Here is a 22,797-nt window from a genome sequence, read left to right on the forward strand (position 1 = left end):
CCCAACATCTACTAGCCATAAATAAGGGAAACCATGGCCCTTTAAAGATCCCAAGCCCCTGCTGGCTTTGAAAGCTCTCTGACCCAGGCATCACCTAGACACTTAAGCCTCCTCTCCAGCTCTCTTCCCCAGTCATTTATTTGTCCTCTTCCCTTTATGGATGGTGGGCCTAGGCTGCTGTGTCTAAGAGGTCTCCTGCTGTGAGGGATTTCCCCTCACATGCATCCTGTCTGAGTGCTGCCCACAGTGCAGCTCCTTGTGTGCTACTGCCACCTCCTAGCATATGTCTTGTCCTTGATTAGCCACCCAAATCCTTTAATTCAATGCAATGGGTATGAGTATCTTAAATATTGATAGGCTTGTAGTCAAACTTAGAAATACATATGAATCAAATAGAAAGCAAACATTTATCAGAAGTGGCAAAGCTCTTATAAAGTACAACTATCTCATAAGGGTGTTGGGAGGAGTAATTAGAATAAAGCTTGAAACACAGCAAGTACCTAATGATATTAAGCAAATATTAATAATCTTGTCAATCTAGACTCAAAAATGTGGATCTAATTTATTCATCTTTATTTGCTCTGCTAACTTTTTATTATCATTTTATAACTTATTCAGTAAACATATTTGAGTACTTTCATTGTGCCAGGTCACTACGTGGTAGGAATTTTCCATAACTGTTCCTCTTAATTTAAATAGAGTATTTCACATGGAACTTTTTTATTATATAAAGAGATTTTCCTGTCCAGATTAGTCAATTTTAATCATAAATCATTTAAGAGATTGTTCTATAATCACTGAAAAAAGCTGACTAAATACATGTAGATTAAATGAGTTTAAAGTCATTAAAGTTATAATGTAAGAGAAGATGATTCTAGGACAACTTATAAAAGCCTGTGCTTTCCTTCCATATTATTTCCTTTTGTGATCATGTTTACTATTTCCTTTTGGTTTGAGGTTTCTAGGGTACTGAATACATGGGTTTCTTTGATTCTTCAATTTTTATCAAAATTTATCTATTATGTCTATTTATCTATAACGTATTAAAAAACATCAAACTCAAAATGTATAAGAATTTTCGTATGTTAAATTCCTTTGGAAACGAGAGTCAATGTAAAAGACACATGGATTCCAAGTTGTGTCAGCACCTTGTGTCCAGGAATGTGTTAAACTTCATCTCAATTAACAGAGATGTTTATTAAAAAATTAATAGCAGTTAACACTGCTGTATGATATCTCAGAGTTGTTAAAAGAGTAAATTCTAAGAGTTCTTATCACAATGAGAATTTTTTTCTTATTTCTTTTCTTTTTATTGTAGCTATATGAGATGATGGATATCAGCTGAAACCACTGTGATAATCATTTCAGAATACATGTAATTCAGACCATCATGCTGTGTGCCTTAAACTTATACAGTAATATACATCAATTATTTCTCAATAAAACTGGAAAAGAAAATAAGTGGTGGTTTTAAAAATTTACCAAAGTGAAATTTACTAATGGGAAACTAGAACAGCAAAATAATAAAATAAAAGTTCCCACATGGCAGTGTGAATTTTCTCTTTGCTACCTCTCTTCAAATATCAATATTTAAGCTTTTGAAGAGAAGCTTTATAAACAACTTAAGTGTGTTTAAAAACATAGAACTATTTTGGTAGAAAGTCCTTTATATTTTGATTATATCATGTTCAGACTGAAAAACCAATAATTAAAGATTAGATAATTAGGAGGTTAAAAATCTTCAGGTTTGGGGGCTTTTACTGAATTGCAATGCTTAAAAAGGAAGTTTGCAAATAAGAAGATGCTGAGGTGTACCAGTATGAAAGTAAAGTAAGGAACAATCTATGTGACCTTGAACTTGGTGACACATTTTTAGACACAATACCAAAAGCGCATTCCATGAAAGAAAAACTTGGTAGGTTGGATTTTTAAAATTAAAAATGTCTAAGCTCTGAAGTAAACTTTTAAGGGAATAGAAAGACAAGCCATAGATTGGGATAAGCTATTTGGAAAACCCATGTCTGATAAAGGTATTGTAGGCAAAATACAGAAAGAAATTTTAAAACTCAACAATAAAAAAAAAAAAATTAAGGCAAAATATCTGGATACCTCACCAAAAAGGACATTCAGATGGCAAATAAACAGGAATATGCTGAAAATTATTTGTCATTAGGGAACTGCAAATTAAAACAACAAATAGATACCACTACACAACCATTAGAAAGATTTAAAATACAAAATTTTAACAGTACCAATTGCTGACATGGATGCAGAGCAACAGGAACTCTCATTTACTGACGGCAAGAATGCAAAAGGTTCAGCCACTTTGGAAGACAGTTGGCAATTTCTTACAAAGCTAAACATACTCTTACCACACAATCCAGCAGTCATGCTCCTAGATATTTACTCAACTTATTTTAAAACATATTCACAAAACCCCTGCAGACTTCAGGTTTTTGATCTACATGAAAGAAGCTTGGAAGTCACCACCCTGTCCTAACAACCAGTAAAACGCTGAACAGACTGGAAAATCAACAACTCTTCTTGAATTCATAACAGAGGGGGAGGACACAGTGCAAACTGCTGTCTCCAGGACTGGAAAGTCAGACAAGTGAATACAGAGAGTCATGACTCACCTGAGCAGAGTCTGGCGGGCAGAAACTGGCAAGGGAACCAGTGCCGGAGCAGGAAAACCTGAACTGGAATTGTCTAATTGCTGGAGGCTCAGTGTGGACAATCCTGACGGTTAAAAACTCCAGGGGAGCCCAGTCATAGTGGGGCTCCCACACTTTAGTGAGTTTTACCTCCAGGAGCTCAACTGGATTCTCACAGTAAGTATCAGAGAAAAATCCCCTTGTGCTGTCAGCAGCCGGAAGGGAAGAGGAGCCATTTTGAAATATGCCAGAGAGCAGGCTCTTCTACTTGACAAGGCCAACGCTCAGGAGAAATTAATTAACCAGAGTCTAATTGGCTGCTATATTAGCAGAGCCTAGCTCACCTGGGAGAAGGGAAATACCCAACTGTAGCCAGCTGTAGCCTTCCACATAGGAGAGGGGGAATACACAGCTCTAGCCCACTTGAGCCTTCCTCATTCACCTAAGGAGAGAGACAAAAACTGAAAAACACTCGTGAAGCTCCAAAGGCACTGACCCACTAAACAACTGAGAACTAGTTAGTAGAGATTACAGAATTATAGGTATAGAATTATAGAACACTTCCCCTTCCCCCATACCTTACCACCACATTACTAACGGCCTGTTTACAGCAGTTCTTTGTTCAAATCTGGCTGTCAGGAAAAATTACAAGGCATAGTAAAAGGCAAAGAAAACACAAGAGATAGAAGGAACCACACATCGCAGGGATTGGGAATGATCATACCAGGATTTTGAAAGAACTATAATTAATATGTTAAGAGCTCTAATGGATAAACAGCATGCAGGAACAGATGGATAATGTCAGCAGAGAGATGGAAATCCTAAGAAAGAACCCAAAAGAAACACTAGAAATGCAAAACACTGCAACAGAGATGGGAAGAAAGCCTTTGATGGGGTTATTAGTAGACTAGACATGACAGAAGAAAGAATCTCTAGAATATCCAAGGTCTGTGGGACAACTACAAAAGGTGTAACATACACGTATAAGAATACCACAAGGAGACAACAGAAAATAACAGAAGAAATGTTTTAAACAATAATGACTGAGAATTTCCCCCAAATTAGTGTCAGTCACCAAATCACAGATCCAGGAAGCTCAGAGAACATCCAACAGAATAAATATCAAAAGATTACATGTAGGCATATCATTTTCAAACTATAGAAAATCAAAGATAAAGATCCTAAAAGACACCTTCATGCAAATGTTTATAGCAGCTTTACTCATAATTGTCAAAAATCAGAAGCAACCAAGATCTCCTTTTAACAGGTGTGAATAAACAGGTGTGGTACATCCCAACAATGAGATGTCATTCCATGAGAAAAAGAAATGTGGTACCAAACATGAAAAGATATGGATAAATTATAAATGCATATTGCTAAGTGAAAGGAGCCAGTCTAAAAAGAATCATGAAAGATTGTATGACACTCTGGAAAAGGCAAATCTATAGAGATAATTTTAAAAAGTCAGTGGTTGCCAGGTGTTTGGGGACTGAGAAGTGTTAAATAGGTGAAGTACAGAGGATTGTTTAGGGTAGTGAAACTACCCTGTATGATACTGTAGTGGTGGATACATGATACTGTGCATCTGTTAAAACCCACAGAAATTTACAGCACGAAGAGTGAACCTTAATATGCATAATTAAAAAAAACATTCATTTAGATATTCTGGAGAATCCACAATGGAACACAGAATGTGACAAAACATCTAACTATATTACAAGTATGAAATAACTTCACTTAAGAAGTTTTGGGGAAAATGGTGTTGACCTAAGTAACTGTGGAACTGAGTGGAGGCTGTAAAATTAAAGCCAAAGTAAACTATATAAAAGCTGAACAGATACTTTGCTAAGAAAAAGTAACTCAGATAATATATTTACTTGAATTAAAGCATAACATCATTGATATTCCCAGTCTCTGACTAAATTGGCACTGAATGACTCACCCTGGATTGTCACATCTGTTGCCAGTGTCTCAAGCACATGTTTAAGGCTTTACTTGAGATTTCACATACACTGATCTCAGGGACAAATTTACCTAGAATGGGATTTTAAAAATGTATAAATGTATTAAAGCCATGTGGGATCTTTACTTTGGTGCTGCCTGCACTCAAGTTGCAGATTCCCTTAAGACTCTAAATGTACACTTACCACAGCTGATGGGTTCAAGCAGACGTGTTGGTTGCGGAAGCTCAGAGACGAGAGAAGTTGAAGAAACCTGCAGAGATTTCTTGGAACACAGCTCTTATTCACTAAAAACCAATGACAAATGTAAAGCAAATAGGAGATGACAAAGGTTGCAAAGACATTCATTGTTTATGTTTTCTCTGGTGTGTGCTGATTGCCAGGAGTCCGTTCCCTCTGTCATCCATTCCCCAATAAGGCATGAGTTAGAAATTTTATCAGTAAATGTTTTCACTCTCAATATTCAAGCTGTTCTAATAGACCGTTAAAGACAGTTTTTAGATTCACAGCTTGTCATCATTTGTCTATACCTGTGGCAAGGAAAATGGAATAAGATGCTCTCAGTGCTTTTTGCACATTAAACTAAGGTGACAAATGCTGTGTATCAGAATGATCAGGTACATAAAATTCAGAGACCCAACTGGCATGCTGTAGATATTTGGATTTTATTTTAAAAATGTTCATGATAAAGGGTTATAAGTTCAATATTATAAAGTCAGGTATACATTCTAATGAAAGGAACTACATGAATTAGCAATATGCACAATACAACTTATTCTTTGATCCTGATTTTTAGAATTCATGTTATGTTTATCAATTTATACATTAGAGTTTTTCTATTTAAATACAGTTAAACAGAGCTATAATAAAAAGCATGATGTTTTATAATTGGGATGAGCTTTCTCAATAGGCAGAGGGAAGGAATGTGACTGACATCTTTATTTTCTTCTATGTGTAAAGGAAAATCACTTTATTTTGACATGCCTCAGTATTAAAATCAGCATTATAAAATATTCATTGTAATCCCTAATTTTCATACTGATAGTCAAGATTTAACAGAAGTTATAAGAATTGCACTGATATAGATTTATGGTACTCCAAATAAACATCAAATATGGGCTGTGAGCTGAAAGAGCCTATGTCATACTGCTTAGGTCAGCTTCAGAAAGACATAGTAGATTTCCAGAATTCTTCAGCACTATAAAATATGCATTGTAATCCCTAATTACAATGCAGATACGAGTCTGTCGATGCCCTTTCACATAAAACTCCTTTAATCGCTGCTTCAGATATTGGCAAATCATGATTTACAATTAGTGAAAATTTAAAATTACACAATTATTAATCAAATAGTGTACTATCAAGCAGGATGGATTAAATTATGCTGTGATAATTTACAACCACAAAATCTCACTGGATTAACACAGTCACAATTTATTTCTTGACAGTTAAGCATATCTATTGAGGTACTGCAGGGGCTTTCTGCTTATAACTGTCACTCAGGAATCTAGGGTGATACAGACTCATTCTGGACACGTAATTCTACAACCATTGCAGCAGGCAAAAGGTTAGATGGCAAGTTGCACCTGTATTTCAATTTTTCCAATTGGAAATCCATATAATACTCTGTTCACATTTCACTGGCCAAAGCAAATCACATGGCAATTCTTAATTTAAAGATAATGGAAGAGGAATAAACCTGGGATGATTCCAACACCAATCATAAGTGCTACAATTATTGAGGAGGCCTCCCAGTGCACTTCACAGGCATACCTATGTTAAATTTATTCTAGCCATTAGCTTCAGCTGAGTGCCAAAAGAAAAGCTGGAGCTCTTGGCAATCAAACTACTACATGGTAAAGATTACAGTCAGCAAATTACCCAGGGCTGGCCCATGACTGTTCCTGTAGGTAAAGTTTTCTTGGAATCAGCCATGCTCACTCCTTTATGTATTGTTTATGGCTGCCTTTATACAACAACAGAAGAGTTATGTAGTTACAAAAAACTCTGTATGGTCTGAAAAGTCTAAAATATTTACTCTTTGGAGTTTTAAAGAAAAATTTGCTGGCTACCAATGTAAGTGCATATACCTGTGGCAAGGACAGATGATAAAGATTTTATTTTTGTTTCTTCCTCATTTTTTCTTTCAGTAGTGCTTGTTTCTGATGTAATACTGTACATGTGAAAATTCAAGGAGGTCCCCACAGGAGTCTACATTATTGATTAATGAGTGTGAAAAGCATCAATCCATATTTACCACCAGAAATTACTGAGAAAGGTTGAGTTTGTAACTGTGAAAGGATAAATATGAAGTAATGCATGCCTCTTGGTAAACACAGTATTTTTATATATCTTTTGTGTATTTTTAATTAAAAAATATTTCATTAATAGTTACTTTTTCATTTTTTTCTATTGTGGCAAAATCCACAATTCTTATCACTTCAGCTCTGTGGCATTAAGCGTACCCACATTGCTGCGCAACCATCACCACCATCCATCTCTAGAACCTCTCCATGCTCCCCAACTGAAATTCTATACCCATTAGATACCAACTCCCAATTTCCTCCTCCCCACAGCCCCAAGTAACAGTATCTGTCTCCATGAACCTAAGCACCCTAGCTATTCCCACACAAGTGGGATGTTGCAACATTTATCCTTCTGTGACTGGCCTACTTCTTCTAGCATAACATCTTCAAGGTTCATCCTTGCTGTAGCACATACCAGGATTTCCTTCTCGTTCAAGTCTGAACAATAGTCAACAGTATGCATAAACTACATTCTGTTTATCCTTTCTTCCTTGGATAGACACCTGGGTTACCCCCACCTCCTGGCTACTGTTAAAAATGCTGCCAGAACATAGGTGTACAAGTGGCTGTTCAAGTCCCTACTCCAACCTCTTTTGGGTATATACCCAGAAGTGTAACTGCTGGATGACATGGCAATTGGTGTACAATTTTTGAGGACCAGACAGTCCTCCAGAGCCACTGTACCATTTCATATTCCCATCAGCAAAGCACAAGGACTCCAATTTCTGCGTATCTTTGCCAACACCTGCTATTGTGTTTTGTTTCAACAACAGCCGTCCCAAGTGTGTGAGGTGACATGCCATCCTGCTCTCAGTCTGAATTTCCCTAAAGATTAGTGATATTTAATATCCTCTCATATGCTCACGCACTACCCATACATCCTCTTTGGAGAAATGTCCACTCAATTCCCTTATATTTAATTGGACTGCCCTGTATTTTTATTACTGAGGTGTAGGACATCTTTTGGTATTCTGGGTATCAATCCCTTATGCAGTATATGATTTGCAAATATTTTCTCCCATTCTGTAGATTACATCTTCACTCTGTTGATAGTGTCCTTGGATGCACAAAAGTTTTAAATTTTGATGAAGTCCAACTTATCTATTTTTTCTCTTGCTGCCTGAGCTTTCGGTGTCATATCCAATAAAGCATGATCAAATCCAATGTCATGAAATTTTGCCATGTTTTCTTCTAAGAGTTTGATAGCTTTAGCTTTTACATTTAGGTCTTTGATCCATTTTCAGTTAACTTTTATATATGTTAAGAGCATAACTTCCTTTCTTAATGCATGCAGATAATCTACTTCTCCCAAAACCACTTGTTGAAAAGATGTTTCTTTCCCCATTGAATAGTCTTGGCATCCTTGTCAAAAACCAGTTGACTACTTGAGGTCCCTTTAAATTCCATGTTAACATTAGGATGGGTTTTTCTATTTCTGCAAAAAAAAAAAAAAATCATTGTGATTTTAATCGGTATTGCATTGAATCTGTAGTTTACTCTGGGTAGTGTTGACATTTTAACAATATTGAATATTCCAATCAATGAATATGGAACATCTCGTCATTTATTTGTGTCTTTTCAAAATTTGTTTCTTTAATTTCAGTGTAAATATTTTTTCTACTTGGTTAAGTTTATTCCTAAGTATTTTATTCTTTTTGACGCTATTGTAAATTGAATGGTTTTCTTAATTTCCTTTTTGATTGTTCATCGTTAGCATACAGAAATGCAACTAATTTTCGTTGTTGATTTTGTATCCTATAACTTTGCTGAGTTCATTTTTTCTCTTTTTGGGGGTGTAATTGTTTTGGTTTTCTACATATAATGTCATGTCATCTGTGAACAGAGATAAGATTAATTCTTCCTTTCTGATTTGGAACGTTTAAATTTCTTTTTCTTGTCTAACTGCCCAGGTTGACTTCCAGGACTATGTTGAATATTAGTGTTGAAAAAGAACATTCTTGTTTTGTTCTTGATATTAAGAGAAAAAGTTTTCAATCTTTTATCATTGAGTATGAAGTTAGCTATGAGTTTTTCATATACGGCCTTTATTATGTTGAGGTGATTTCCTTCTATTCCTAGTTTTTAGAGTGTTTTTATCATGAAATGTGTTAAATTTTGTCAAATGCTCTTTCTTAATCCATTGAGATGATCATGTGCTTTGTTCTGGTTTGGTTTGGTTTTTTCTGCTAATGTGATGTATCAATATTACATTGATTTTCATATGCTGAACCACCCTTGCATTCCAGGAATAAATCCCACTTGGTCATGGTGTAAGTAAACAGAATGTTTATGGGGAAATTTAACAAATATTTTTAAATTATAAAAATTTTCAAATATTTACCAGAGAAGAAAGGTCAATAAATCTTATGAATACATCATCTAGCTTAAAAAAAAAACATGTTTTAAATCTATCCCCTAATATGTGTTCTTTAAACCAAACAACTTTAAAGTTAATATGAATCTCAAAAATAGTAATAAAAATATTTCTTACATAAACACAATCACATTAGCACTTGTTACAAATTTATTTACTAATGTTATATAATAATATTCAATTCATAATCAATTTCCTTTACCTTCTAAAAAATGTATTTTCACAGTTTTTGATCACATCAGAATTTTTAAAAATCACGCAAAATCCTCCATTTTAATTTTTTGTTTTTCAATTCTATTAAAATTTTAAAGAAATGTAGGCAATTATTCTATAGTACACTCCAAATTTTGGATTTTATTGATTGCTTCCTTATGAGGTAGTTTAACTTTTTCCCTTCTCCATATTTTCTGAATATTTTAGTTAGATATAAAAGTTTGAATATATTAAACTTCAAAAATTTTGTCAAGAATACTGTGTAGGGCTTCCTTGGTAGCGCAGTGGTTGAGAATCTGCCTGCCAATGCAGGGGACACGGGTTCGAGCCCTGGTCTGGGCAGATCCCACATGCTGTGGAGCAACTAGGCCCGTGAGCCACAACTACTGAGCCTGCATGTCTGGAGCCTGTGCTCCACAACAAGAGAGGCCACGATAGTGAGAGGCGCACACACTGCAATGAAGAGTGGCCCCTGCTTGCCACAACTGGAGAACGCCCTCGCACAGAAATGAAGACTCAACACAGCCAAAAATAAATAAATAAATAAAGAATTATTAAAAAAAAAAGAATACTGTGTAGATAATTTTGGGTGATTCAGTTGCATAACATGGAGAAGCATAGTATGTTTGTCTCAGGACTAGTGATTCTAATCAGGAGTAAGTTTAGATTAGTTAAGGCCTGAAGCTTTTACAATTTGAAGTCTCTTCTTTAACAAAAAGGCTACAGAATTCCAAAAAAAGTGACAAATATAAATGTTTAGTTAGAATAGTAAAGAAATTACAGACACAAAAATTAAAATTCATAAAACCTAACTAATTTCTTCAAACATCATACACTGTTCTGGCCCCTCCCAGAGCTTGAAAGTGACATATGCAAATAAGGGAACCTGAAGCTGAAGCTTAATTACCTTCATGGTAACCTGCTTCTGATACTAAGATTGATTACTGCATTCCAGTCATGACATAACTCCTTCTTTATAATTCTTCCCATTAGCATTCCACCTTAGTACAATGGTAACCATCATGACTGTTGCCTAAATCCATTATTTCAATATAGATTGCAAAAAGCTATTTAAATTTGATCATTTCTTCTCCATTTTTGAGATAGAATTCATTTTTAAGAACAGTGACCCTCAGAGCTATTTGACTATCTAAAATACAGTTCCTACCATAAAGATAGTAAAATGTGTATTTCCTTACCATTATCTATTTTGAGAGTAATGAGTTGATGTTTAAGCAAACTCTAATGATTTTATCATTTTGATATGTTACTTTTTTCTTCTTTTTATCACTATCTCTATGAACTCATTTTCTACATTTAGAGTTTTAATCAACTGTGAGGTCATTAAAAAAAATTTTTTTTAACTATCTTATCATTGGCTTAAAGATTCTATTCAAGCTGACTGACCCTTGGGTCCTCTTGACATGACCCCATTAGTTTTGAGTAGCCAATTTTTCTGGTGTTTTAATATGTGTTAGATTCATCTTATACATTTCCTGCCTCAAACACAGAACCAGTCATTTCCCCCAAGCAAATCCCAGGCCCCCTTAATTGGGTACATTATATTACAGACAACAATCTTGTCATTGGGTATTATATCACTGTAAAAAGTGGCATCTCCTGCTTCTTTACAAAAATTATATTTCAAATTATATCACACCAGACCAAGTAAAATGATTGCCTGCAGTCTACTCTGATATAATTGTATTAGTAAATATAATTTGGATGTATTTTTCTTTTGACTCTCAGAAAACTTGCATTTCTAACCAGATACCCAACTCACTATTTTTATTTTTAAGAGCCAAGGATTACTACATTGGTTTAAAAACTAGTACATCTTCTATAATAGGGTTACAAACAGAAAAATACCTTCTGAGTTTACTAAATATAGACAAATCATATGTGGTGATATATACAAATTATGTGTGTCTAGTATTTTATACATAATTTACTTATGGCTGAATAAATAGATATTATCATGGCTTAGCTGCAAGTTACAGTTTTCTTATTTCTAATGACAAGTCCTATAACAAGAGAAAGTCAAGGATATTTCTGTACATAAAACGTGTAGCATTTTTCCAAAACTCTTCCCCTCCAGGGCTGCCTTATTCAGAGTATCCCAGTATCCATTATCAAATGAGCTCCTCAATTATCAATTCAGAGAAACGTAAATTTCACTTTCACTTGGTAAAAATAGAAAAGGATTGTCATAATCTTTGCTGAGAATGCATTCAGTATTCCCCACCCTTCACTTCATACCCAAGCCTATTACTCAACAAGTAAGTTGACTGTCATAGGAACCTGTGGTAGCAACATTGGTGCACAGCTTCTGCTTCATACACAGTAATTACTTCTACTTAGAATCTGTGGCATTGGAGAGTGAGTGCCTGTCATGTCTGTCATCGAGCTTGCCCTTAATTGGAAAAAATGATGGATCGATGGATAGACAGGAGGCAGGAAGATGGACAGAAAGACGGAAGGCAGCAAATAATAACAGCACTGCACAGATTAAAATATGTTAAGCTTTGCAAGCACTGCAAGAGGTCCGACAGCTTGAAAGATGCTTATGTTCAGTTTACAGATTTATGACTTGCTCTCTCCAATATTCATGAACATGGAGAGTATTTGCCTAAGGCATGATACAGTGGCAAAGCATTAAAATTGACAATAATTGCCTAACACAATGAACAACATAATTATAGACTTTGGGCCATTTTATCCATGGAATTCAAGATACATTTACTAAACTTAAATGTATCTGCATGTACATAAATGCATTCATCTGAAGCAGAGGTCAGTTGCCTACAAGATTTTAAAATCTTTTTCTCTTAACTAATGCTGCTTTTTCCCCTTTCATTTTATTTACAGCATGTAAATTGCAGTTTTACTTAATTCAACAGATCCTTGACTAACTGGCCGTCAGTTCCACTGTGAATGTTACATTCAATAAGCTACAATTATAAATCCTTAAGAGCCTTCTTATTATTGAAAGGAAGGTGAACACACAACAAATAACATTATATTTTTACATTTAACCAAGATTATTGGTTCTTTGCAGCAAGGTTTTCAGACAATAAAAACAACTGATGTCATTTATCTCCAAATATCTTTTACAGAGCAGAGGAACTAATGTTCTTTTGTTCTGCTGGCCAATTTCCTTGCTGTTGAGTAAACATTAGTTTACTTTTAAATAAAAAAAATTAAAAGAAAGAAGGAAAAAATTCATATTGACTATATGTTCCTTTCCAGGTAGACTGTATTTTCTTCTACTCCACAGCCAAACTTATTGACGGAACTATCTGCATATAATTTTTTTTTCAAAGGATCACCTAAACACTACTCAACTAATCAACTGCAGTTTGACATCGCTCCTCTTACTCTATTAAAAGTGGTCTTTGGAGGACCCCACCAAACGCCACGTTGCCAAATCTAAGGATAACTTCATCATCAATGTCTTACCAGAAATGTCAGTACTTGATTTTTCTCAAACCCCACTCTGATTTCTAGTTCAACACAAGCCCTGGGCTGCCTTCTTCTTCCAATCCTTCACGATTGTAGTAATAAATACTTTTACGTCCTAATATTGGTAATCACGATCACCGTCTCTCCCTTTCCTTAAATAGTCGTTCGGAGTCTATCAATTTTATTAACTTTTTTCAGGAAAAACAACTTTTGTCTCTATTAATTGTATTTATGTTGAGTATTTTTTTTTATTTCACTGATTTCTTTTCTCACTATTTATTTATTTATTTTGTATTGCCTGGGACAGTTATACCATATACTGTAATTATTTTGGCTTAATACAGATAGTTGTTCTTCAACTAAATTAAGAGCAGGAAAAATGCTGTTTTTTTTTTTTTTAATAACAAAAATTTCTGTTTTCATTTCGTCTATACATGAGTTCCAATGGGTGGTGTTTCCCTTCAGCCTGAAAAACATCCTTTAGTATTTCCTTTAATACCATTCTACTGGCCAGAAATTCTCTCAGCTTCAGTTTTCCTGATTTTGTCTTTCTTTATCCTCATTATGATTGGATATTTTCTCTGTAGATTCTGAGTTTGGTTTGTTAGTTGTTTTAAGCTATATTACACATTAAAATCTAGAAGATTCTCGCCTAACCATTCTCTGAATAATTTTGGTGGCTAGTTAAGGTGCTCTGACCCACCGCCAACATCCCGGGCTCAAAGACTGGAGGTCCCTTGTAATAAAATTACAGAGGGAGCTATGATTGAAAGTAGATCTCGGAGGGGGTTATGTCCCTACCACAGTGGATCAGACTCCACTGAAGGGACTCCACTGGAGTTAAACTTCTTGGCTTCTAGAACCAACCTTGTCTGCCCCCTTCCACATGGACTGTGTCCTGAAGCCTAGTTCCCATGAAGCATGTTTAGCAGTTGAGCTAGTTTTCAGAAAACTTCTCCTGATTCTGGTGTATTGTCAGGCCCACTCTCCAGTCCCCACTACCTTTGCCAGCACTGGACAGTTTCCCCCTTCTCCTCATGCCTTGTTTGTACATAAGTTTCTCCTCACAATCAATAAATAGTTCCAAGTTTGTAAACAAACAACCAAGGAAAAACTTTCACATTGGCATAAAGGTCACAGCATAACTCTAAAAATTGATTTCAAATTGGAATCACATTGAATTTTAATATAATTTTGGAAAAATAGACGATTTCATAAACATGTTATGTTTCCATCAAACAATATGGTACATTCCTTCCCCGTCCCTTTGTTCTGGTCTTGTTTTATGTCCTTCAATAAAACTGTATTACTTTCTTCATAAAAGTTGGGTACTTTCCCTTTAAGTTTATTCCAAAGTATCATAGCTTTTCTACTGTGTTGAATGGATTATTAAAAAATCCTATTACTACTTCTAATAGTCAAGACCTAGTTATAAATTATATTTTACATCCCTTCAATTTTCCTAGATCCCTTAATAGTTTTTTTAAGAATTTACTTGTCTCTTAGTTTTGGTAGGTACAAAAATACATCATCAAAGAGATATATTTTATCTCTTCATTTTAAAAATTTATAAAGATTATTTCATGTTATCTTATTGGTTGTAACTGAAAATTTATAATAATATTGCATAATAATGTGGATGCTATCCCTCTCTGTCTTAATCCTGGTTTCTCTATGCTGAAGATTTAGAGACCTGTTATCTAAAGTGTTGCTTGCTATTAAAATTTGATAAATGATTTTGATTACAATTTCCATTTTGCTTGGAGATTTTATTAAAAACAAATTTCAAATGATACCAAGAAATTTGCCTGGATATTAGAGAAAATATTAATGTTTTATTTTATGGATATTATGAGATGTATTGATAGTATTACTGTTATTGAGCTAAATTGTCAGTCTTGCAATATATTCTAGTTTATCATATTATGCTTTCAGTACACTGTTTATTATATTATTTATGTTGTATATATAAACATATCAATTACATTTGATATAGAACTGGGCTTTAACCTTAATCTTTTTATGTTGCTATATTTTTATTTTACAAAATGAATAAAAAAGTTTTACATTTTATTTCATGACTGAAATGGGTTCAATATCATTAAAGTTACTTACCATTTAAAGTTTGTAGACGGGGCTTCCCTAGTGGCGCAGTGGTTGAGAGTCCGCCTGCCGATGCAGAGGACACGGGTTCGTGCCCCGGTCCGGGGAGATCCCATATGCCGCGGAGCGGCTGGGCCCGTGAGCCGTGGCCGCTGAGCCTGCGCGTCCAGAGCCTGCGCTCCACAAAGGGAGAGGCCACAACAGTGAGAGGCCCGCGTACAGCAAATAAAAAAAATAAATAAAGTTTGTAGACAAATTAACTGTCCAAATATCTTTACTTCATTTCCTTTTTCTGTTATTTTTTCCAGCTTTACTAAGGCATAACTGACAAATAAAAATTATTTATATTTAAAGTGTACAGCTTTGTTTTGATATATGTAAACATTGTGAAATAATCACTACACTTAAGCTAATTAACATATCTATCACCTTGCATAGTTATCATTTGCTTTTGTGTGTGTGCACCTGGTATGAACCCTTAAGATTTACCCTCTCAGAAAATTTCAAGTATACAATACAATATTGTTAACTATAGTCACACTGCTGTTCATTAGAAATTATTCATCTTACATGACTAAAACTATGTACCCCTTGACCAACATCTCCCCCTTTCCTCCTCCCACCCTGCCTCCTGGAACTCACCATTATACTCTCTGTTTCCATGAGTTCCATGACTATTTTAGATTCCACATATTAAGTGAGATCACACAGTACTCGTCTTTCTGAATCTGGATTATTTTATTTAGCATAATGTCCTCCAGGTTCCTCAATGTTGTCACAAGTGTCAGGATTTCATTCTTTTTTTTAAGGCCGAATAATCTATTATATATCTACATTTTCTTTACCCATTCATCCATTGATGAGCATTTAGGTTGTTTCCTTATTTGGCTGTTGTGAATAATACTGCAACAAACATAGGGGTGCAGATCTTCTTGAGATACTGATTTCATTTCTTTTGGATATGCTGTATAGGTAGAAGTGGGATTGCTAGATCATAAGGTACTCCCATTTTTAATCTTTTGAGGAACCTCCTTATTGTTTTCCATAATCGCTATATGAATTTACATTCCTACATACAGTGGACAAAGGTTCTTTTTCTCCATATCCTTCCAATACGTGTTATTCTTTGTCTTTTTTGATGACAGTCATTCTAACAGGTATGAGGTGACAACTCATTGAGGTTTAAATTTGAATTTCCTTGATTAGTGACATTGAGCAGCATTTAATGTAACTTTTGGCCATTCTGATGTCTTCTTTTGACAAAGGTCTATTCAGGCCCTTGGTCCATTTTTTAAATTGGTCTGTGTTTTTGCTATTGATTTGTATGAGTTCCTTACCTATTTTGGATATTAGCTCCTTATCAGATATAAGATTTGCAATATTTTCTCCCATTCTTAGGTTGCCAGTTCATTCTGGTGATTCTCTTGCTGCGCCAAAGCTTTTTAGTTTGATGTAGTCCTGTTTGTCTATTTTGATTTAGTTGCCTGTGCTTTTGGTGTCATATCCCAAAACTCATTGCCAAGACCCATTTCAGGAAGCTTTTTCCTTATGTTTTATTATTGTAATTTTATAGATCCACGTTTACATTTAATACTTTAATCTATTTTGAGTTGACTTTTATATGTGGTATAAGTGTCCAATTTTATTCTCCAGCATGTTAATATTCAGTTTTATTAGCATTACTCATTAAAGAAAACTATCATTTCCTCATTGTGGGTTCTTGGCAGCTTTGTTGAAGATCAGTTGTCCTTAGAAACCTGGATTTATTTCTGGCCTCTCTACTCTGTTCCTTTGTTCTACATATCTGTTTTCATGCTAGTTCCATACTGTTTTTATTACTGTAGCTTTGTAATGTATTTTGAAATCAGGAAGTGTCATTCTTCCAGCTTTACACTTCTTGCTCAAGACTGCTTTGGCTATTTGGGGTTTTTTGTAGTTCCATATGAATTTTGGTATTGTTTTTTCTATTTCTACAAAGAGCGTCATTGGGATTTTGAGAGGGATTGCATTGAATCTGTAGATCTCTTTGGGTAGTACAAACATTTCAACAGTATTAATTCTTTCAATCTACAAACGCTGGATATCTTTCCATTTGACTGTGTCTCACCTCTTTGGTTAAGTTTATCCTCAAGTATTTTATCCTTTTGGTTGTTACTGTGAATGGGAAATTTTTCTTAATTTTCTTTTTGAACAGTTTATTGTTTATGTGTAGAAATATGACTGATTTTTTTTCAGTTATGATGGACATATAACACTATATTAGTTTCAGGTGTACAATGTAATAATTCGATATTTGTATATATTGCAGAAAGCTCATCACCATAAGTCTAGTTAACATCCATCACCATACAAAGTTAAAAAATTTTTTTCTTGTGATTAGAACTTTTAAGATCTACTCTCTTAGCAACTTTTAAATATGCAATACATTATTATTGACTGTGGAAAATGTGACTGATTTCTGTACAGTGATTTTGTACCCTGCAATTTACTGGATTTGTTTATTATACTAACAGATTTTTTTATTGAATCCTTAGATTTTTCTACAGATATGACTGTATTATCTGAAAACAGAGATTATTTTATTTTTTCTTTCTTATTTGGATGATTTTTATTCCTTTTTCTTATCTACTTTCTCTGGCTAGAAATTCCAGTACTATGTTAAATAGAATTGGCAAGGGAGGGCATCCTTGCCATGTGCCAGATCTTAGAACAAAAGCTTTCCATTTTCCACCATTAATTATTATATTAGCTGTGGGCTTCTCATATACAACATTTATTGTGTTGAGGTAAGTTCCTTCTACACTTTGTTGAAAGGTTTTATTATGAATGAATGTTGAAAAAAAGATGCAAAATCTTTTTCTGCATCTCTTTTCTAAGGTGATTGATCTATTCAAGTATCCTAATTAATTTAAAATAAAGATTGGTATTTTACACATAAATTATTATGTTTTCAAATTTATTGAAATAGAGTTCCAGATAACACTTCGTAATTAAATTTCAATCCATCTGTGGAGTTTTGTCTCATTCTTTTACCTATAGACTATGCTTACTTCAATTCTACAATGGTAGATTTCTAGAGTTGAGATAGAAACCATATGGCTTCAAAACCTAAAATATTTATTTTCTGGCCCTTTATGAAAAATGTTTGCTGAGCTATTATAAAGAAATACATAGAAAATCTAATCATTATTACTTTATTGTATTTTAGTTTCTTCACTTGGAATTTTCCAGTAGACCATAACTGTATCAACACACAAGGCTCTTCTGTTTTTCTCTATACTAAATATTATACCACATTTCATTTTCTTTCTTCAAAATCAAATGCTTAATTTCTTTGTAACAACCATTTCTCTGCTTTTCCTATCCAGTTATACACATCAGAAACCTGGGCTCCTTTTGGGTACATTCTCCCCCTACACACTGCAGCCAATCTATTATTTATAAATTTCTTAGACAAATGATGTTGAGTTACATTATGTCTTGGTAACTAAGAATAATACTGTGTAAAATTCTAATTCCCTACACCAGATATTTTTAAGTATGTAAAACAGTTATTATATTAAGCAATCTGTAATTGCTACACCAGTATATTCCTCACATAATCTGAGATTTGCATATTCTAGTTCCTTCCAATTCTTCACCTTTATCTTGTATACTTTCTTGCCTCTTCAAGCACAGTATATTTCTTCAACCTTCTCTAGTGCAGAAAGCTCTTTCCGACACTTAGACATCATTGAAAGATGTTTCTTCTCCCTGAAAAGCCCACTCTCCTCAACAACGCACTCAAACTTCAGTAAAAACATTAGTCCCTCTCAAAGGATTTTTTTTGTTAATTTTTATTTCATTTTATTTAATTTTTTTTACACTTTTATTGGAGTATAATTGCTTTACAATGTTGTGTTAGTTTCTGCTGTATAACAAAGTGAATCAGCTATATGTATACATATATGTATATGTATACATATATCCCCATATCCCCTCCCTCTTGCACCTCCTTCCCAACCTCCCTATCCCAGCCCTCTAGGTGGTTACAAAGCACCGAGCTGATTTCCCTGTGCTATGCAGCTGCTTCCCACTAGCTATCTATTTTACATTTGGTAGTGTATATATGTCAAGGCCACTCTTTCACTTAATCCCAGCTTAACCTCCCCCCACCATGTCCCCAAGTCCATTCTCTATGTCTGCGTCTTTATTCCTGTTCTGATCCTAGGTTCATCAGAGCCATTTTTTTCCTGATTCCATATATACGTGTTAGCATATGGTACTTGTTTTTCTATTTCTGAATTACTTCACTCTGTATGACACACTCTAGTTGATCCATCTCACTACAAATAACTCAATTTCATTTCTTTTTATGGCTGAGTAATATTCCATTGTATATATGTGCCACATCTTCCTTATCCATTCATCTGTCGATGGACAGTTAGGTTGCTGCCATGTCCTGGCTATTGTAAATGGTGCTGCAATGAACACTGTGGTACATCTCTTTTTCTAAATTATGGGTTTTCAGGGTATATGCCTAGTAGTGGGATTGCTGGGTCATATGGTAGTTCTATTTTTAGTTTTTTAAAGAACCTCCATACTGTTCTCCATAGTGGCTGTATCAGTTTACATTCCCACCAACAGTGCAAAAGGGTTCCCTTTTCTCTACAGCCTCTCCAGGATTTGTTTGTAGATTTTTTGATGATGGCCATCGTGACGAGTGTGAGGTGATATCTCATTGTGGTTTTGATTTACATTTCTCTGATGATTAGTGATGTTGCGCATCCTTTCATGTGTTTGTTGGTAATCTGTATATCTTCTTTGGAGAAATGTCTATTTAGGTCTTCTACCCATTTTTGGATTGGGTTATTTTTCTGATATAGAGCTGCATTAGCTGATTGTACATTTTGGAGATTAATCCTTTGTCAGTTGCTTCGATTGCAAACATTTTCTCCCATTCTGAGGGTTGACTTTCCATCTTGCTTATGGTATCCTTTGCTGTGCAAAAGCTCTTAAGTTTCATTTGGGTCCCATTTGTTTTTAGTGCTATTTCTCTAGGAGGTGGGTCCAAAAGGATCTTGCTGTGATTTATGTCACAGAGTGTTCTGCCTATGTTTTCCTCTAAGAGTTTTACAGTGTCTGGAATTACATTTAGGTATTTAATCCATTTTGAGTTTATTTTTGTGTATGGTGTTAAGAAGTGTTCTAATTTCATTCTTTTACATGTAGCTGTCCAGTTTTCCCAGCACCACTTATTGAAGATGCTGTCTTTGCTTCATTGTCTATTCTTGCCTCCCTTATCAAAAATAAGATGACCATATGTGAATGGGTTTATCTCTGGGCTTTCTATCCTGTTCCATTGATCTATATTTCTGTTTTTGTGCCAGTATCATAATGTCTTGATTACTGTAGCTTTGTAGTATAGTCTCAAGTCAGGAAGCCTGATTCCTCCAGCTCTGTTTTTCTTTCTCAAGATTGCTTTGGCTATTCAGGGTTTTTGTGTTTCCATATAAATTGTAAAATTTTTGTTTCTACTTCTGTGAAAAATGCCATTGGTAGTTTCATAGGGATTGCATTGAATCTGTAGATTATTTTGGGTAGTAGAGTCATTTTCACAATGTTGATTCTTCCAATCCAAGAACATGGTATATCTCTCCATGTGTTTGTATCATCTTTAATTTCTTCCATCAGTATCTTACAGTTTTCTGCAAACAGGCCTTTTGTCTCCTTAGGTAGGTTTATTCCTAGGTATTTTATTCTTTTTGTTGCAATGGTAAATGGGAGTGTTTCCTTAATTTCTCTTTCACATTTTTCATCATTAGTGTATAGGAATGCAAGAGATTTCTTTGCATTAATTTTGTATCCTGCTACTTTACCAAATTCATTGATTAGCTCTAGTAGTTTTCTGGTAGCTTCTGTAGGATTCTCTATGTATAGTATCATGTCATCTGCAAACAGTGACAGCTTTACTTCTTCTTTTCCAATTTGGATTCCTTTTATTTCTTTTTCTTTTCTGATTGCTGTGGCTAAAACTTCCGAAACTATGTTGAATAACAGTGGTGAGAGTGGGCAACCTTGTCTTGTTCCTGATCTTAGAGGAAATGGTTTCAGTTTCTCACCATTGAGGATGATGTTGGCTGTGGGTTTGTCATATACGGTCTTTATTATGTTGAGGTAGGTTGCCTCTATGGCCACTTTCTAGAAAGTTTTTATCATAAATGGGTGTTGAATTTTGTCAAAAGCTTTTTCTGCATCTATTGAGATTATCATATGGTTTTTATGTTTCAATTTGTTAATATGATGCATCACATTGAGTGATTTGCATATATTGAAGAATCCTTGCCTTCCTGGGATAACCCCCACCTGATCATGCTACATAATCCTTTTAATGTGCTGTTGGATTCTGTTTGCTAGAATTTTGTTGAATATTTTTGCATCTATGTTCATCAGTGATATTGGCAAGTAATTTTGTTTTTTTGTGACATCTTTTCTCGTTTTGGTAGCAGGCTGATGGTGGCTTCGTAGAATGAGTTTGGGAGTGCTCCTCCCTCTGCTCTATTTTGGAAACGTTTGAGAGGGATATGTGTTAGCTCTCCTCTAAATGTTTGATAGAATTCACCTGTGAAGCCATCTGGTCCTGGGCTTTTGTTTGTTGGAGGATTTTTAATCACAGTTTCAATTTCAGAGCTTGTGATTGGTCTGTTCATATTTTCTATATCTTCCTGGTTCAGTCTTGGAAGGTTGTACTTTTCTAAGAATTTTGTCCATTTCTTCCACGTTGTCCATTTTATTGGCATAGAGTTGCTTGTAGTAATCTCTCATGACCTTTTGTATTTCTGCAGTGTCAGTTGTTATTTTTCCTTTTTCATTTCTAATTCTGTAGATTTGAGTCTTCTCCCTTTTTTTCCTGATGAGTTTGGCTAGCTTCTAGTTTTATTGATCTTTGCTATTGTTTCCTTCATTTCTTTTTCACTTCTTTCTTATCTGATCTTTATGATTTATTTCCTTCTGCTAATTTTGGGTGTTTTTTTTTTTTCCCATTTCTCTAATTGCTTTAGGTGTAAGGTTAGGTTGTTTGGATTTTTCTTGTTTCTTAAGGTAGGATTGCATTGTTATAAACTTCCCTCTTAGAATTGATTTCGTTGCATCCCATAGGTTTTCGGCCATTATGTTTTCATTTTCATTTGTCTCTAGGTATTTTTTTATTTCCTCTTTGATCTCTTTAGTGATTTCTTGGTTATTTAGTAGCGTATAATTTAGCTTCCATGCATTTGTATTTTTACAGATTTTTTTCCTGTAATTGATATCTAGTCTCATAGTTTTGTGATAAGGAAAGATACCTGATACAATTTCAATTTTCTTAAATTTACCAAGGCTTGATTTGTGACCCAAGTTATGATCTATCCTGGAGAATGTTCCATGTGCACTTCAGAGGAAAGTGTATTCTGTTGTTTTTGGTCGGAATGTCTTATAAATATCAATTAAGTGTATCTGGTCTAATTTGTTATTTAAAGCTTGTGTTTCCTTATTTATTTTCATTTTGGATGATCTGTCCATTGGTGAAAGTGGGGTGTTAAAGTCCCCTACTATTCCTGTGTTACTGTCGATTTCCCATTGTATGGCTGTTAGCATTTGCCTTATGTATTGAGGTGCTCCTATGTTGGGTGCATAAATATTTACAATTGTTATATCTTCTTCTTGGATTGATCCCTTGATAGTCTTTATTTTAAAGTCTATTTTAT

At 34.6% G+C, this 22,797-nt stretch overlaps 1 long non-coding RNA gene across 1 annotated transcript in view; it reads right to left on the reverse strand.

Moving 5' to 3' along the window:
- Positions 1-3,719, reverse strand: part of LOC149749517 (uncharacterized) — a 211,375-nt gene extending 207,656 nt beyond the window's left edge. Inside the window, exon 1 of the long non-coding RNA XR_016392605.1 lies at positions 2,637-3,719. This is a non-coding gene — a long non-coding RNA (uncharacterized LOC149749517). The remainder of the gene's footprint in view (positions 1-2,636) is intronic.
- Positions 3,720-22,797: the final 19,078 nt, after the last annotated feature.

This window comes from Delphinapterus leucas, chromosome 3 (assembly GCF_059928025.1).
Source record: "Delphinapterus leucas isolate spDelLeu-1000000601 "Yukka" chromosome 3, BTC_Dleu_Yukka2, whole genome shotgun sequence".
NCBI lineage: Eukaryota > Metazoa > Chordata > Mammalia > Artiodactyla > Monodontidae > Delphinapterus > Delphinapterus leucas.